Source organism: Streptopelia decaocto, assembly GCF_964273445.1.
Source record: "Streptopelia decaocto genome assembly, chromosome: 6".
Lineage (NCBI taxonomy): Eukaryota > Metazoa > Chordata > Aves > Columbiformes > Columbidae > Streptopelia > Streptopelia decaocto.
This window is the reverse complement of record NC_138660.1, coordinates 3,370,239-3,386,784: the sequence shown is the minus strand read 5'-3', so window position 1 is coordinate 3,386,784 and position 16,546 is coordinate 3,370,239. Positions and strand designations below refer to the sequence as shown.

Sequence of the window (16,546 nt, the reverse complement as noted above, 5' to 3'; positions counted from 1 at the left end):
TGTTCTTCAGAGTAAATTACCTGCAGAGATTGTATTAAAGAATTTCTGGGCACTGTATTGCAGAAGAATAATGGCAATTTCATAGTGATTTCACAGTGTTAGGCATGCAGCACACAAGAAAACTCTTGCAGCAAAATCCAGTTTGTTACTTTTCCAGCACTGAATTTTACTGCTCTTTGGTTTGCAATTAGTTATTACAAAAGTTTAATCAAAGTCTCAGTTTCATTTTCCTCTTTAAATGTAGCACAGTCAGAACAAGATGCAACCAATAATTAAGTAAATTGAACTTGGCTTAGAACACAGGAAAATTAGGATAATTAAAAAACATTATCTATTAGCAACTTGTGTATTCACACAGTAATAAAACCAGTTATTTTTCTAAGAGATGATATTTAAGTATGTGATTAGAAAATAAAGTATTTTTCAGGTCTTTTAGAAGGATAAATTCTTTTACCTGCACTTAGAGAGGGTTGCACTAGGATTTCAAGCGAAGCTGTTTTATAAATAAGTGGAGACTGATCTGAAAGAGAGAAATGCAAATGGGAAAGCATCACAAAATCACAGCATGAAAGAATAATTCCAGGTAATTCCAGATCCCTACAGAACTTGAAAATCCCAGGAAAGGTACCCAGTTTCAGTATATAAATGGTAACTGATGCGTTTTGGGACTGGGAGTTTTGGACTTCAACACTTCAATTCCACCTTAGCTCTGCTTTAGGTATGAGGTTTTCATATTGACTTGAAATATATTAGATTGCTGTTTCATCAAATTTCCACTCAACCATCCAAGAATGGCATTCTGTGGATAAAAACCAGAAATATTTAAACAACATCTCCATAAAGAGAAGTAGCTTTGCCATTATGGCTGGTGGATGAGAAGGATACTCTCACCTTTAGAGCTGCTGACTTTGCTGTGTATTTGCTCAACATGTGTGAAACCAGACTGATCATTATGGAGTTCTGCTATTTCAGTCCAATTCATCCCCGTTTTCTCTTTGACTTCTCCTCTTTCTTCAGTATATTAGTTTTTAGCTGAAGGAGTCTGAGTTGTCATTGGGAGTTTCAATGCTACACTTCTGATACATGTCATAAACCAGTAAGTGCAGCAAACAATATCACAAACTGTCTGCAGAAATGCTGATTTACTATTGCATAGCTTTGTTCTGAAAAAGATACCAAAATAACAAATCTATAGCACACAATGAAATCCTGGACTAGATTTGCAAAATATTAGAGCTTCGTTTACAATATAGTTAATGAACGTTCATCTTCGAGTACATGGGACACATAGGATGTCTTTAAATAGATTTTGTATCCAAGTCACTGCTGTCTAAAGTCTAAAAATATGATCTGATATTATGGATGTATTTCACCTCCTCTCCTTCCCTGGATAAATGATTTCCAAGAAATGGAGGACTGCCAACTGAATTGCTGTATAAACATCTGCAATTAAAACTAGAATCAAATTCTGGGAATTCTGTGAAGATACAAACATAATAAATTAAACAGTGTGTCTTACAGTTGTCTATTTAAAAATAAAAAATAGAATTATATTATTCACCCTCAGTGCACAAGAGTTATAAGTGGTAAGACAACAGCAAATTGTGCTGTTGCAAAAAGTCACACCTCATGGGCACTTTATTATATTACTACTTTATTCTCAGGGTGAAATTAGTTTATGGGGCACTAGATACAACCCAAATACATGAAAAAAATAAGTCGACAGAATAGATTTCACTTAAAAATTCCAATGTAGTTTAACATTACATAAATAAGTTCATAAACACAGCATTGTAACTGATAATGCATGATCAAGAATACAAAGGACCAGGAGCCCACGACTGGGGTTTTGTTGTTTATTGTAGTTTTGAGGCTGACATTTTTCAGATTTTTATAACACCCGCTGTTGTTTTATTTCATGTGGAAAACAAAGGCAGAATTTAATCGTCATGATTATCCCAAAAATGAATAGTCTGTTAAAGAAGAAAGCTGTTATTATGGCTCGCTTGGTCAACTGAGTTCACAGTGTGGGAGGATACAGAGCCAAACAAGAGCAAACATGGCGAGAAGGGAGGGAAAATCCACAGAGTACTGTGCAAGATTGAGTAGATCAGTCCTACACAACAACAATAAAATGGGAAAATAAAATGTAACACAGGCTTACCTCAAAAGGTGGTCAACAGAAAAATACTGAGAGTTTTATTCCAGAAATATCCAGTATCCTCTTGGCCTTGGAACTGCAAGGAAGCATTTTTACATGTCCAGATTAAGAATAACTACTGAAATGTCAGAGCTTGTAATAGGACATAAAATCCAAATTTCACTCTGATGGTTTGAGGGTTATTAGCAGAGAAAGGTTAATTGTTGATGAGTAAAAGAACCCATAGGGGTACTGACAGCAATACCAGTACATGCGTATCTAACCTCTTGCAATTGGAGTCTATAAAAAATCAGATGGATTCTTTACTCAATGAGACTAGTCTTTTTTAAGTCTTGTTACATTGCTATAAGAAAAACCTGCACAAATGTTTGCTAACAATAGTTTGCACATACGGGATCTGTATTTACACAGCATAATGGCTGGGCACTAGAGCACAAGATGATTTCTCTTTTTTTAGTTCATCCTCTACAATAACGTGTTTTCATTTTAATAAACCAGTCTGTGTCCCTGAGCTATGATTAGTATGCGAATTTTAGAAGGTAAACTTTCTTATTTGAAGAGAACCTCTTAATAGCTCTCTCCATTTTACTGCACATTACATTCCCTTTTTATGCCGCTGCTGTCTCCTCTACTGCATGACATAAACAGTGGAGGAAAGAGGGGGAAAAAAAAGCCCAAATTATCCTCATAAAATAAAGATTTCCAAAGGATATCAGATGCACTTTGAAAGCCGTTATCTCCTAAATGTGGATACTCACTCAAGTGACTTTGGGACTCAAGAATTTACGTAGCCAAAATCTGGCTCTGTACATGCATTAAAAACCAAGTTACAACCACTTGGAAAGGCTATAAAGTTTGCTTTTTTTGAAGTTTCAAAGTCATCAATATTGAGTGAATGCACCACTGCAGAGCCGGGGAAAGGAGAATAGCAAGTGCCACAAGCAGCAAAGGGGTGAACCAAAGAAATGAGTATTGGCAAAGGTGGGGAGCTCAGTCTCCAATGCCAAATCCATTCCTGTTTGTGGCATTTTACTTGTCTACCAGATTATTCATCTGTATTTTGGGAGATTTGAACACCTGAATGAAGCAGAGCTGACAAGCTATTTTAGTAACGAGCTGGGGTTGTTACCACTGCTAAGAATTGCAACGTTATCACTGCTGAGTCTTTGATCAACTTGTTGCCTAAACTTTGAGTGATCTGTAATTCCTTTCTGGCGTGGAGATGAAGCAAACCTTAGAGCGTTAGCAGCTTGTCAAAACTGTGACTAACGAACAAAAGAGTCCGAAAAATGATTGAAAGTGGCTCTTTTCCTTGGCAGCTTTGCTCTGTGTGGAGGGATGGCAGTGGCTGTGGATGTGTTGTGTTTTCTTCACTTTCTTTCTTTGCTGTGTAAAAAGGAACAAGGACAGACCTGGAGGAAGGAACTGAGTGAGATACTCTGGTTTGGGAAGCACTGCAAAATCATTTTGAGGGATCAGCAGCACTAATCTGTGCCTGGAAGTACTTTAAGATAAACATGAGAGGAAAAATGAATGTGAATCAATTCCACAGACATTACATAGCAGCTTAGGTAAGATGATCCATTTTGTTTTCCCTCAATGAGCACTTTTGACTTAGTTGGTTTTAGCAAATTCTGGTGTAAAGTCTCCATGGGAGTAGTGAAGGCCACTGATTTAAATTTATAATTTAGAAAAGATCATTGAGCCAAAAGGAAGAAGGAAACAGCACATTGTAACTCAGATTTCTTAGGAAAATACCCCAAAGAACTTATGGAGCCATGTGCTAACACATAAAAAGAACACTTAATAACCGCTGCTCTTTAGAACACCAAATTGCACAGAAGAGCAGGAAACCATAATCACCAGTTTATAAAATAACAGCTTAAAAAAAACCAAAACAAAACAGTACCAGAAACCCAGACATGATTAATTGGAGTAATATTTGCTTACAGAGTCAAAATGTTGCAGTAATACAAAAGAGAGAGACAAAAAATTGTAGTGTGGAAAGAACATGTTGATGTGCAGATGATTGAGCAAATGGCTGAAGAAATAGGTTCCAAGACTACAAGTCTGGATGCCACGGTTCCTATGATAGTATCAGACCTGGATTATAAACCACAAAGTATAAGATCTGGTTCAGGGTTTTTCTTGTAGTTTATCACTTAAAATGCTGCTGCCCATTACGAACTAAGTCTTGACTAGTAAGTTATACTTGTGATTGACTTTTTTAGACTGAAATTGTAAATGTCTCTAATAATAAATAGGCCATGTCAGACAAGTACAACCAAACCTGAAAAACAATAATATAGAAGGAAGCTTGGGAAGCAAAGTAATTAAATAATACACATCAATGTGAGAAGCAAATGGAATTAATTTGAAGCAAAAGCTGGAAACCATGCAAAACTGATAAGGAAAGGACATAGGATTAAGCCTCTGGCCACCTGCTTTATAAAAAAAACATTAATGTTAAAACTACAGCATCTTCCCTAAAGTTCAGAAACCTCTGTAATGCATGGTAGAGATGTAGGACAAAGGGATTTCTCCATTACCACACAAAAATTAACACCAACAAATTCACTGTATAATAGTTTACCTGTTATTTTGTGAAAACCCAAGTGATTTGCTCTGTTTGTGGGATAAGTCACTTTTAAAAAAATTAAGTGAAAATATCAAGCAGCAGTTATTAAATATAAGTATCATAAAATGAGGAGGGCCAAAGTATGTTCCTTCTGTTGGTTTCAAACAAGTCTTATTTATTATCATTGACTTGCAATGCCTATGCAAAAACCAGAAAATTTCTAGATAAGAGAAATGCAGTGTTTTGCCAACATACAAAAGAGACAAACAGAATGACTAAGTAATTATATAATTATCAGTCTGACAATGATTCTAGGCCAAGTAAGGGAATGACTGATGCAGAGCTCATTAAGCATAGAACAAAAAAAAAAGTGTAATTAATGACAATCAAACTCAAATTTATAAAGACTAGATCATTGCCCTACTAACAAGGTGCCTCCTTGTAAGATTATGGGTTGATTAATGAAAGGTGAAAACATAGCAAACATTTATTTTGGGTCCCGAATGCTTCATTTAAAAAAAAGTAAAGTTAGAAATGAACTTGGTAAACAACCAAATGAGCTTGATCACCTCCCAAGACTAATGACTGTGAACAATTAGTCAGGATGTGGTGGCCCAGGATGCAGGACTGAGAGGTTCCTTTTGGGTCATCACCAACACAGGACAGTCACACACTGCAGAAAACAGCAGGAGCAGGAAGAGAACACTTCCAGTTCTTGGGAAAGTTGGTGAGTGGTATAATAGTTGATAAACTGCTCTAAATTATCACTTCGAATGTTTGTCAATATTCATTTGCTCTCTGTTCTCAATCTCCCCTCCCCTCTCAAAGATCCCTACAGTTCATCCCACACCTGTCCCAGTCTGAGTCATGCATCTCCATGTTCACCAGTCATGTTCACCTGATAAACTCTTTCAATTTGTTAATTTTTACATTGTTCATCCTTTGATGTATAAAACTGCATTTCATCCTGTTAGGTTTTAAACAGCATCTACTATTCATTTGCCAAATGTCATTCAAGAACTTCTCTGTGATATTGCCGCCCTCCACTTACACAATATATTCCATTTTTTCAACCAGTTCCATTAGCATACTTCCATTTTTCTCCAGAGGACAGAGAAAACATCAAATAAGATCAGTTCTTAGATTGATTCTTCAGAAATTCCACATTTGAGTCTCAGAGTTCCTCGCAGTGCAAATCAAAACAAACTTAAAAGCCTACCAGAAACTACATGCCGAACAAGATTGAAAATGTATTATTCAGGCCCAGCAGAAACAGATAAGATTCAGTTTTTGGATACTGGTATAGAAAAATATACTTAAAACTAGAGATATTTTTAAAATAGTGACTAGAATTGATCATGACACTATAGTGATTATTTAAACCTGAAAATATTCTAATCCAGACAGCATTTTCCAAATATCACAAGATAGTTTAAATTGGACAATTAAACCATGCTTTCTGGATTACATGATAACAAATTTTTTGTCATATTTTATGATTTAGAGTCCCAACTTGACTGACGACAGAGACAGAATTCCCAATGAACTGAGAAAATACCTATTCCTTCTACATACACTGACTTTAAATATGGACCTCTGCATACAAGCACCTTAGCACTGCCACCTTTTTTACCTCTATCTCTTCTATAGCATTATCTACAACTCAGAGTGGATTTTTTTTTTTAAATAATATATTTGCCCTCTAATATTCCTTTGGATGCTGCATTAAGTGATCTAATGATGTTAATCATATATTGCTTCACACCTATGGGACTGTCCTAAGCAGACAAACCACCAATCAATTTTTCTTCCTTTTTTTTGCCATAAGAGTTCATTTGATAAATCTGGATAGAATCTGGAAAATCATTTACAGGACAATTTTCAGAAAGGTTATGACTTCATTTCAGTTAGAGCTGCACATGAAAGCCACCTCTGATAATTAGACCTTAGGATTTCTGCAGAACGCATAATTCTCCAGTAAAATCAGCTGCATTCATAAATCAGAACCTGAAGATATATGAAATTGTATGTAACGTCTCACATCCATCACCATACACTACATTTGCTGTTTCATGATACAAAGTAACATTGTTTGTGAGAATAAATGTTTTTTTTCTGGATGAGGAATTTCATTAGCATACTTAGCCCTTGATGCTATTGATATATGGGAGTCAGCATGGTTTTTTAAAGGAGGGGCCTTGCTGTGACATGAAATACAACACAGAGACATACTAGAGAAAAACTGTTCAAATACTGAGAAGTTTGGCTAACTTTAGGCAGCCCTATACCATGTTTGCTTTTAAGATGCCAAAAACTTACTCGAGACAGAGCCAGGTATTAAAGATAACTTGCCGGCAGCAAACATCCAATTGCCAGAAACAAATGAGAGAGATGCATTTTACAAAGAAGCTCTTGTGATACTTTCTACTCTAACTTTAGAAATAGAATAAAATAGAATTAAAAAAATATAATAAAAAAGGTCATGGATACAGGTAGCAATCCAGCACAGGGAGGCTTGCAGTAGAAGTCAGAATCCTTCTCCCTTTCTCTTTATTATGAAATTAAAATAGAACTATGAATCATCGCAGCATAGACAAATCATCTGAGGCATCTTAAAACAGCCGCTTGACTGACTGCTGAAATATCACCTGTCATTCAATAAAAAGAACGGCAGTACATGCGTATGAGTTCGTAGAAATGTGCCCAAAGCCAAATGGAAACCCTTGGCTTCATTAAAATAACATGATTCTAGACGTTCCCCAATTAAAGCATTTGATGTTCCTTTCGAGCGGATGCAGTGACCTCGGTGACAGCCAGGTGGGTACCGACATGACACACAAGACCAGGCCAGGTGCACAGAGGTTACAGCAAAAATGACTGTGAGTGCAGCAGGGATGGAGCTGCAAACCACACACAGCATCTCCAAGGGTTCCCCCAGAAACACTCCATGCAGAACTTCTGACAAGTTTAAAAACATTAGGTGTGAAACAAAATGGAAAAGCAGAGATTTATTGACAACAAATGCTTCCCAGGCTGCCCAGCTCAGAAAGCCAACACGGATAAATCACAACAACTGACACATCACCACGAAGTTGGAGCCCCACTCAGAATGTCCGAGGTACCACTACCCAGCACAAACAGCATCACCTAGAAAGCTCTTGCCACAAATGAATTCCACCCTCCAGGAAAATACAATTAATGAGAGAAGTCATTATATTTCCATGTAAGTGTATTAATTTTTTTCCTTTTGCAAATGTCTTTATCTCTGTGAAGACTTTAGCTGTGAAAATGAATACAGCTTCTATCAGAGGAGAAAGCTCTGTGGGAAGTTTAGATCACATCAGTATCTTTCTCTGTATTTTAGAATTCCTCTATGAAGGCTAAAAAATCCACAAATGTAACTTTTGTTATTTAATTCAGGGATTTTTTTTTTTTTCCTGTAAAGATGCTGATTCAGATGACTGAAAGCAATTACTTTTAAAATAATCAAGATACAGTGATGTCACTATCAACATTACCTCTGTAAGTACCTGTTTCTGAGGTTCTGTGATGGCAGAAGATCGAATTCCCATGACAACATGAAGAAATACATTTTCTTTGGTTCACTTAAGCAGGTATTGTTTGTCAGAACCAGCAACTGGGAGACCCAATGCACACCGCAGTCAAATGAGATTTTAACCGTATGTAGATTCAGGATGAGACGCTTAAATGATTTTCAGAGTTGCAAGGAATGCTCAACCAAGGAATCTGCAGCTGTCTCTTAGCACACAACTTAGTCAAATATACAAGATAAAAACACAGTATAACATGAAGTCATTTTGTATTCAGAAAGACTTCTGATGTATATTTGTGGCTGAAGACACTGCACGTGGTTTTCTGTTGATTTCCTGACTCTTCAGACAATTCAGCTATTAATATTTTTGTCTAAGGTATTTTCAGAAGGAATATTTCTTTGAGTTTAACAAAAGTTAATAACTAATTTCAGAAGTTCCTGGGTTTTTTCCTATTTGTCATCATAGGTTTATCCTGTAAGTCCCAACCTTTTTCCACAATCCATGCCAGAGCCTCTGTTTTAAGACTGTATATAAAATACAAGCGAAGACAATAATTAATAAATAAGAAGTAAATAATAATAATTGGGAAGATAAAATTATAGACCCAAAGTTGTAAAAACTGCAATAATATCCTACACTAATAGTCATAAGAACATTTAGGAACTGAGCAAATATCTTGGATTACTTTTTTCAAAATAAACTTCTCAAACAACTTTTTTTATTCCAAAGACAAAAACTAAAGAAAAGAACAGCAACGGAAACCACAAATCCCTATTTTTAAAGTAAGTATTTCCTTCCATTACATAAAGTATTAAATATGTGAGATAAACATTCTATGCCAGCAGTTGCCAAAATTTAAAAAGTCACTTTTGCTAAAGTGTTACACTGAATGTGTCCTAAACCTAAAATGTGTTAAGAGCTTCCCATCTGTCCCCTATTGTGTCACGCACTGCGTCCAGCTTCCACAGTTTTGGGGTTTCTTTTGGCAGATGCTGCATGAAAGTGCGAAAAAAAAAGGAGAGTCTTTATGAAATAGATTGTCAACAGTTACTTTGATTTATGCTCTTTTCAAAGATAAGTCATATTTGTAATATGCGTTACAATATTTGCCATGAACTATTTATTAATATTTTGCTAAGAAAGCTTTTGACAGAGCTATCATCTAAACCACAGCTGAAGATAACATTTCAAAATAGCTACGGAAACTAAAGTCCATGAATTATTTGTAGCAAGGGGAACTTTACATCCTTCTAACCTCTAAACAAGCTTCTGATGGCTGGGACCAGAGCACACTTTTCACCAAGCCTTATGAGGTATCAGGGGACACCAGGCTGTGTTTGGGGTGATGCTGACCTGCCTCAGCATCTCTTCACCCCTAAACATCAGACAGTGGAGATGAGAGCTGGAGTTCTTGCACATGTGGGTCTCCCTGTGCCATGTCCATGGGCTGATTGCAGGTGTCCGAGAACGGTATCACTTGCACCAGCTGAAAAACATTAACTACAGCTCTTCTTTTTTATTTATTTTCTCCCAGAATAATCAAATTAAAGTGACCATGACTCCCTTGTTTGTTTGGTTTTTATTTATTTGTTTTTAACTTGCTATTTTCCTTTGGAAAGATAGAGGGGTGACCTCATTCATGTTTATAAATATGTAAATGGTGAGTGTCAGGAGGATGGAGCCAGGCTCTTCTCGGTGACAACCAGTGACAAGATAAGGGGCAATGGGTGCAAACTGGAACACAGGAGGTTCCATTTAAATCTGAGAAGAAACTTCTTCATGGTGAGGGTGACAGAGCCTGGCCCAGGCTGCCCAGGGGGGTTGTGGAGTCTCCTTCTCTGCAGACATTCCAACCCACCTGGACACCTTCCTGTGTAACCTCATCTGGGTGTTCCTGCTCCATGGGGGGATTGCACTGGATGAGCTTTTGAGGTCCCTTCCAACTCCTGACATTCTGTGAGTCTGTGATACAGTTCCTTTCAGGCTAGAAGAATATCCTTTCTCAGCTGTGCCACCCAGAATTTTCATCCTTTCCTGAACACACATACTAGAGGTTCCACTACCACAGGGACTACCAGGTTTCAAGGAAATTCCTCTGGATGTGGGAGAAAAGGAGGCTGAGGGGAGATCTTCTCACTGTCTACAACTGTCCAAAAGGAGGTTGGAGAATGGAGGGGGTTGGTCTCTTCTCCTGAGTAACAAGTGACAGGAGACAAGAGGGAATGACCTCAAGTTGCACCAGAAGAGGTTTAGATTGGATAATAGGAAAAATTTCTCAATGGAAACAGCTGTTGGGCATCGGAACAGGCTGCCCAGGGCAACGGTGGAGTCACAATCCCTGGAGGGGTTTAAAAGACTCAGATGAGGCTCTTAGGGACATGGGTTAGTGTTAAATTTAGGTTATGGTTGGACTCAATGATCTTGAGGGTCTCTTCCAACCAAAATTATTCTATGATTCAATGATTTTATCCAGCTGGAGCAGGTACCTCCAGCCCAGTCTCCCTGTTCCCTTCCAGCAGCTCCCATGTCCCCATCCCTTTCCTCAATCAAACGGGATGGGGCACCCATGGGTGCCACTGAAAGGTGCCATCAGTCTCAGAGCCCAAGAAAAGCTGCACCACCCAACCTTGCTGAATCACCTTCCTCATCCTGTTAAAAAATATCCCTCCATAATTCACATTTTAACTGTGGTTCCCTGGCATTCCGAGGCAACACCGGGCCCTTAGCACTATCTATAGAAAATAGGTTCTTGTTTATGTGGTGTCTGTTGGATTTATTCTCCTTTTTGTTCTTCACCTGCTTGTTTTTGGTCACACTGCTGCTGCACCTGTTTGAGTCTGTTTAGCGCCAGGCAGAACCGCAGTTTCTGAAAGTTACAGTTATCTAGGACTACAGCCAATTTTTTCCCTTTCCCATTTCTTTATTCCTTGTGATTATTTGCAGTTGTAACAGAAAGAATTCTCAGCATGAAGGGCATGGTTGTTGACATGTTTCTAGCTTTCCAATTACACTAGAAACATGAACAAACTTTATTTTTCAGGGTGACTGCATTGCCCTGACCGCTTAGTGCCTTCCACAGAGGCTGGTTTTAATAGCTGGGACCTTGCAAAGCCACTTCTGTTCTGCAAAGAGAGAATTTTTAATATCTCGCCAGTAATCAGACTGGCTGAGAAATGCAGTCTTTATGTGTCAGCTCTGCTTGTGTCAGTCAAAACCCGTTAAGCTCACCTGTCACTTAGCATGTGATCTAATTCTGCTCTCGGAATTCCCGTGCAGGCGGTTTCATCACCGGCACAAGCTTTCCCTGGCAGATAATTATTTTGCAAGACATTTAATTTCGACCCTTATGAAACTGCTTAACTGAATGTATCGCGCTCAGCTCTCGAGATATCTGAATGAGTATTCATTTGAAACTCTGAAGAATTAAATTTGCCTGAGACAATTCACATCCAGAACCCTTCAGCCCCAGTGAGTCCATGAGAATTAAATTTGCCCAAGCCAAGACCATTCACATCCTCAAGACCTCAGCACCCAGTGGGTCCATGAGAATTAAATTCACCTTATCTGAGACAATTCACATCCACAAGACATCAGCACACAGTGAGGGTCCATGAGAATTAAATTTGCCCAAACCAAGACCATTCACATCCTCAAGACCTCAGCACCCAGTGGGTCCATGAGAATTAAATTCACCTTACCTGAGACACTTCACATCCACAAGACCTCAGCACGCAGTGGGGGTCCAGGAGAATTAATTTTGCCCAAGCCTAGACCATTCATATCCACAAGACCTCAGCACCCAGTGGGTCCACGAGAATTAAATTTGCTCAACCCAAAACAATTCACATCCCCAAAACCTCAGCACCCAGCGGGTCCATACAAGGTGGCCACTGATTAGTGGGAAGTCTCCTGCACAACCCATGTGCCACCAAAAGGTTCCTGCTCCATAGAGGTGACCATTGGAAGACAACCACGCAGGTGGCATGGGACATCTGCCAACAGGGTGCAGAGGCTCTCATGGAGAGATGGGAGCTCCCAAGGCAAAAGCAGATACTGATGCACACCTGGTGGGAAGGGCAGGAGAGCCTGAGTCCTGCCTGTAAAGCTCTGTTTATATATTCACATATTTTGTTACAGGTTCTTCATTTTTGAGTCTTGCCATGGGCTGCTGCCTGATTGATGAGGCTCAGGATGCTGCTATGACCATTTGGGGAGCGAGCTATGTTACACTTACACTTAAATAGCTTAAATGCCAAGGTCCTTATGCATATTTGGGCTTTTTTTTAAAACCCACCACCACCTCACTGACAACCAAACACAACAATTTAATACACAGCACAAGAAATAGGACAAATTTTAGGCAGTGGAATATATAGATATACACACACATCACTCACATTGTGCATGGAACATGATGTCATACAATGTACCATTTATCAGCCAGTACCTAAGGTTTGGAATATAATTGAATGATTTCTTTAATTACAAATGCTCTAGAATTATTTAATATATAGGATCCATATACATCTCCCCATGCAGACTCCCAAAGATTCCTTCTCCTTTTAGAAAGGCACTCATTAGTATTTAGAAACAGATTCTTTCCACCTTTATTGTTGGCCTTAAAATTGATCAAGGGACGACACAAAAAATCTAAATTTTATTCTGAAGTAAAAAGGTCTTAGAAGCTAGTATACAAAAGCTATAAAAATCCCTAATTAAAACCCCAGAGACCCCAGAGATCTCTAAAAAGCACTTATCTTCTCAGAAGGTGTATCTTTGTTCCCAATATATCTGTGCTCATAAACTGAAAATAGGTGAACATGCTTTCAGCTGTATAAATTTTTGTCTAATATCCCACACAACATGTACAGATACATCTCACTGCAGACGTATTTTTTTCCAAATGTAAAAAAACATCTGGCTTTGCAAAGAAAAATACTCAATGTTATCTTATTTACAAGCATAAATATTTCCTGGTGCAAGATATTTTGTAGCAGAAAAATATATCAATTATTTTTTCTGCTCATTTATTACACTTTCTTTGAAATCAAATTAGGTGTGAGTTCAATAAATAAAGCTACAGGTAAAAGAAGCAAAGAAAAAAGAGAATTGCTTTATATAAAAGAAAAAAATCCCAGCCTCTTGTTTTGGGTAGAGATGTTCATCTCCACATCACAAGGACTTTTGAACTGCATTTCTGTGGATGCTACTGGGAAGTCAGTTTATTTCTCCTGTGTATTAAAGAGAATAGTTTATCTCCCAGGAAAACAAACAAACAAACTATGGCTGCATATGCAAATATCATTTCCAAAAAAAAGCATTCTATTAAAATTCGCATTTGTGAATAAGGTAAATGTTGTGTGGCATGCAGGCAACAGCATTTGTATAAACAAAAAGTAGAATAACGTGTTCTAAATGATCATTACATTAATTCCATTTTGCCTTTACTAGCACAGTAGCACACTGAAATTAGGTATTTTTCTCCAATATGTGTATTTTACCATTATTTTGTCTACTGGCACTGCAGGGTACACCAATTGCACCATCTGTTTGTTTCTTCAGCATTGGAGAGACAAGATTTAATGAATTTATTTACACAAAAATCCTGCTAGTTTCCCTTTCACTAGATTCTTTCAAAGGCCACAGATGTTAACTTCAATAGAAAGTGAAAATATGATTTAATTCAGACATCTGTGTATCACTTTTTACATTTTCTTTATTATTATTATTTTTTTCCAAGCAGTGTTAAGGCAGCAGGGTGGCGTATTTGACTCAGGGGTCCCTTTCAAGCAGTATTTCCATATCTATCTCAATTTAGATAATTGTAATGTGATTACGAGTAAAAACTTGGATTTTTTACCTTGTCCTGTAAGGGCTAGAATGGCATTTTTTAGCTACACCATTAAAATGAAGATCCAGTCCTTACTGACCACAATTCTGGGAATTCTGAGAGGGTTTGGGAAGTTTATTTTCATCAACACTTGATCTCAGAGCCCATGTGCCTTGGGCACAGGGTGTCCCAGTCCTAAACTGGAATTTTGGATGATGGGAAGTTGTTTTCTTTAGACTAGAAAATTATTATCAGAAAAACTTATAACAAGACAGAGCTACAGCTGCTTAATGGTTTGCCTAATTTACTTTCCTAACCACAGACTGGCTACAGTAGTATTTCTAGACTTGAAAAAAAGGTCAAGTTAAGGTATGTGTTGACTATGTAATATTATTTCAGCATTCCCCTTGATAATATCTGCTGGAACTGTTTGTTCAGAGAGAAACCATCATAAATATACAGGAGCAGATCTGAGGTGAATATGCAATCGTTGACATTCGTGAGGGAGAATTTTAAATACTGGTACAGGTACGTACCCTTACAGAGTTTGCCGTAGCTATAATACATCTAAATGCTATACATAGGACTTTATAAAGGAATCAAAGATGGTGATATTCAGCTGTCGAGGCTGATTTGTGTCATCTAATCCAATCCTGACTAAATAAGAATCCTTCAAGCAAATTTCGATGGGTACAAACAACAAACTGAAGTCCACAATGCATCAGTCAAAATGAATTCAAAAGTTCAAAAGAGTTAGAAAACTAACGCTGAAACCTAAAGGCAAACTTGATTAAATACTGAAAATCTGTGCAGTCCTTCCTGTATAATCACATACATACGAAATTTTCATATTTATGTGAAATACTTAACTTATTTACCTATAAATCATAGACAGGGCCTGAATCCCCAATTCTGTGAGTTAGTTTTTCACATAGCAATGAATATAAAGTTTTAAACAATAAATAATATGAAAGCTTATTTTGAACTCCTGTTTCCAGTTGGATAAAAGTACTCTCACTAATATAGCAAATTCTTGTCTTTGTCACCACAGCAGATTGTAACATTTCCATCATTCAAGGAGTGAGACAACTACCGGGATTATTAAAGGCTTTTCCTTCAGCCAAATTTACAAATTGTCACAGAACTCATGATGATTTTACAGGAAATTGAAAGTAAGTGAGCCACGCACTTTTTAAGATGCTCAAAATCCAATTTTACACTTGTCTTAATCACTGCAAATCAGTTCATCACACGTACAAACCACCAGCTGCTCATCCATTTATCAAATTTCCAAACATAAACTCATTTTGCTACTTATGGCGAGATGCAGAGTGCATGTGTGTTAGGGATTCACACGTAACTCCAGCAGCATGTGATCCTTTTCCAGATAAACCAAATTCTGCAGATGTGTTGGGATGTATCAGGCATCGCAAACCATGGGGACAAACAGTCACAGGGATGTCACGTCACACATTCTAGTGACATGGCAGACCCTAGAAACCACACCAATTCTTATTAATACAGAATTAATTTCTTTCCGCCTATCGCTAATCACCTCTGCAATCCAAGGCCAACAATCGAAACAACTGGCACTTAAGTGTGAATTAAGGTACCTCCTCTCGAAGTGTCAAAAATACGCACTGAAATGAATGAATCAATGGACTTTAAAATCAGGCCGGATATTCAGGGCATAAGAAATTATGTCAGGACATCATACATGGCACACATCCCAAAGTATGTAATTTTATAAATGGCTAATTTCTAAGAATAGGAAACCTCCATCAGAGCTATTGCATCGCTTTGAAGTGGCAAGAGATCACTATTCTATTCATCAGTTCTCAAATTCTTAAAATATGCCTCTTAAAAAGAAAAAAAATGACTACGTTACTGTTAAACCAAAATTGCTTACACACACACACTTATGATATTTCTGTAGGAGAGGACAGAAAAGGAAAGTAACCGGCTATTTTATCTTCTCTATCTGCTTTGTTATTAAAAATCAAGACATAAGTGTCATTAATCTTTTCATGACATTTGAAGCCAAGGGTTGTCTTTGAGTAAAAATCCACTTACCTTTTCCAGGTGAGTTTCTGGTTTAAGATTAAGAAATGTTTCCCTTCCCTTGCAAAAGTCTGAAAAAATGAAACAGAAAAATTCATTTCAGAACCCTGGTCATTTTAAGCATATTTATATAATCCAAATTAGGCATGGACCAGTAAAATTAAGGAAAATTATCATTTTTTTAATCAAGCATCTATGTAAAGTAATAGGTTCATGTACATGTGGACTATATTTTAATATTATCAAAAGATTTTACCACTATCTGTCTTGCTGATGGAATGAAATAAGTGCTATTCAGTTGCCCTTGTGAGGACATATATCTGCATCCGTGCTTACTCAGTTTCCTAAAATACTACTATGAT

At 37.5% G+C, this 16,546-nt stretch overlaps 1 long non-coding RNA gene across 1 annotated transcript; it reads right to left on the bottom strand.

The window, feature by feature from the left end:
• Nucleotides 1-478: 478 nt before the first annotated feature.
• Nucleotides 479-16,232, bottom strand: LOC309441077. The gene is made up of 3 exons (XR_014184312.1): nucleotides 16,197-16,232; nucleotides 2,165-2,237; nucleotides 479-520 (listed from the first exon to the last, which is right to left on the bottom strand). It is a non-coding gene; the product is annotated as an uncharacterized lncRNA (long non-coding RNA).
• Between the last annotated feature and the right edge of the window lie 314 nt (nucleotides 16,233-16,546).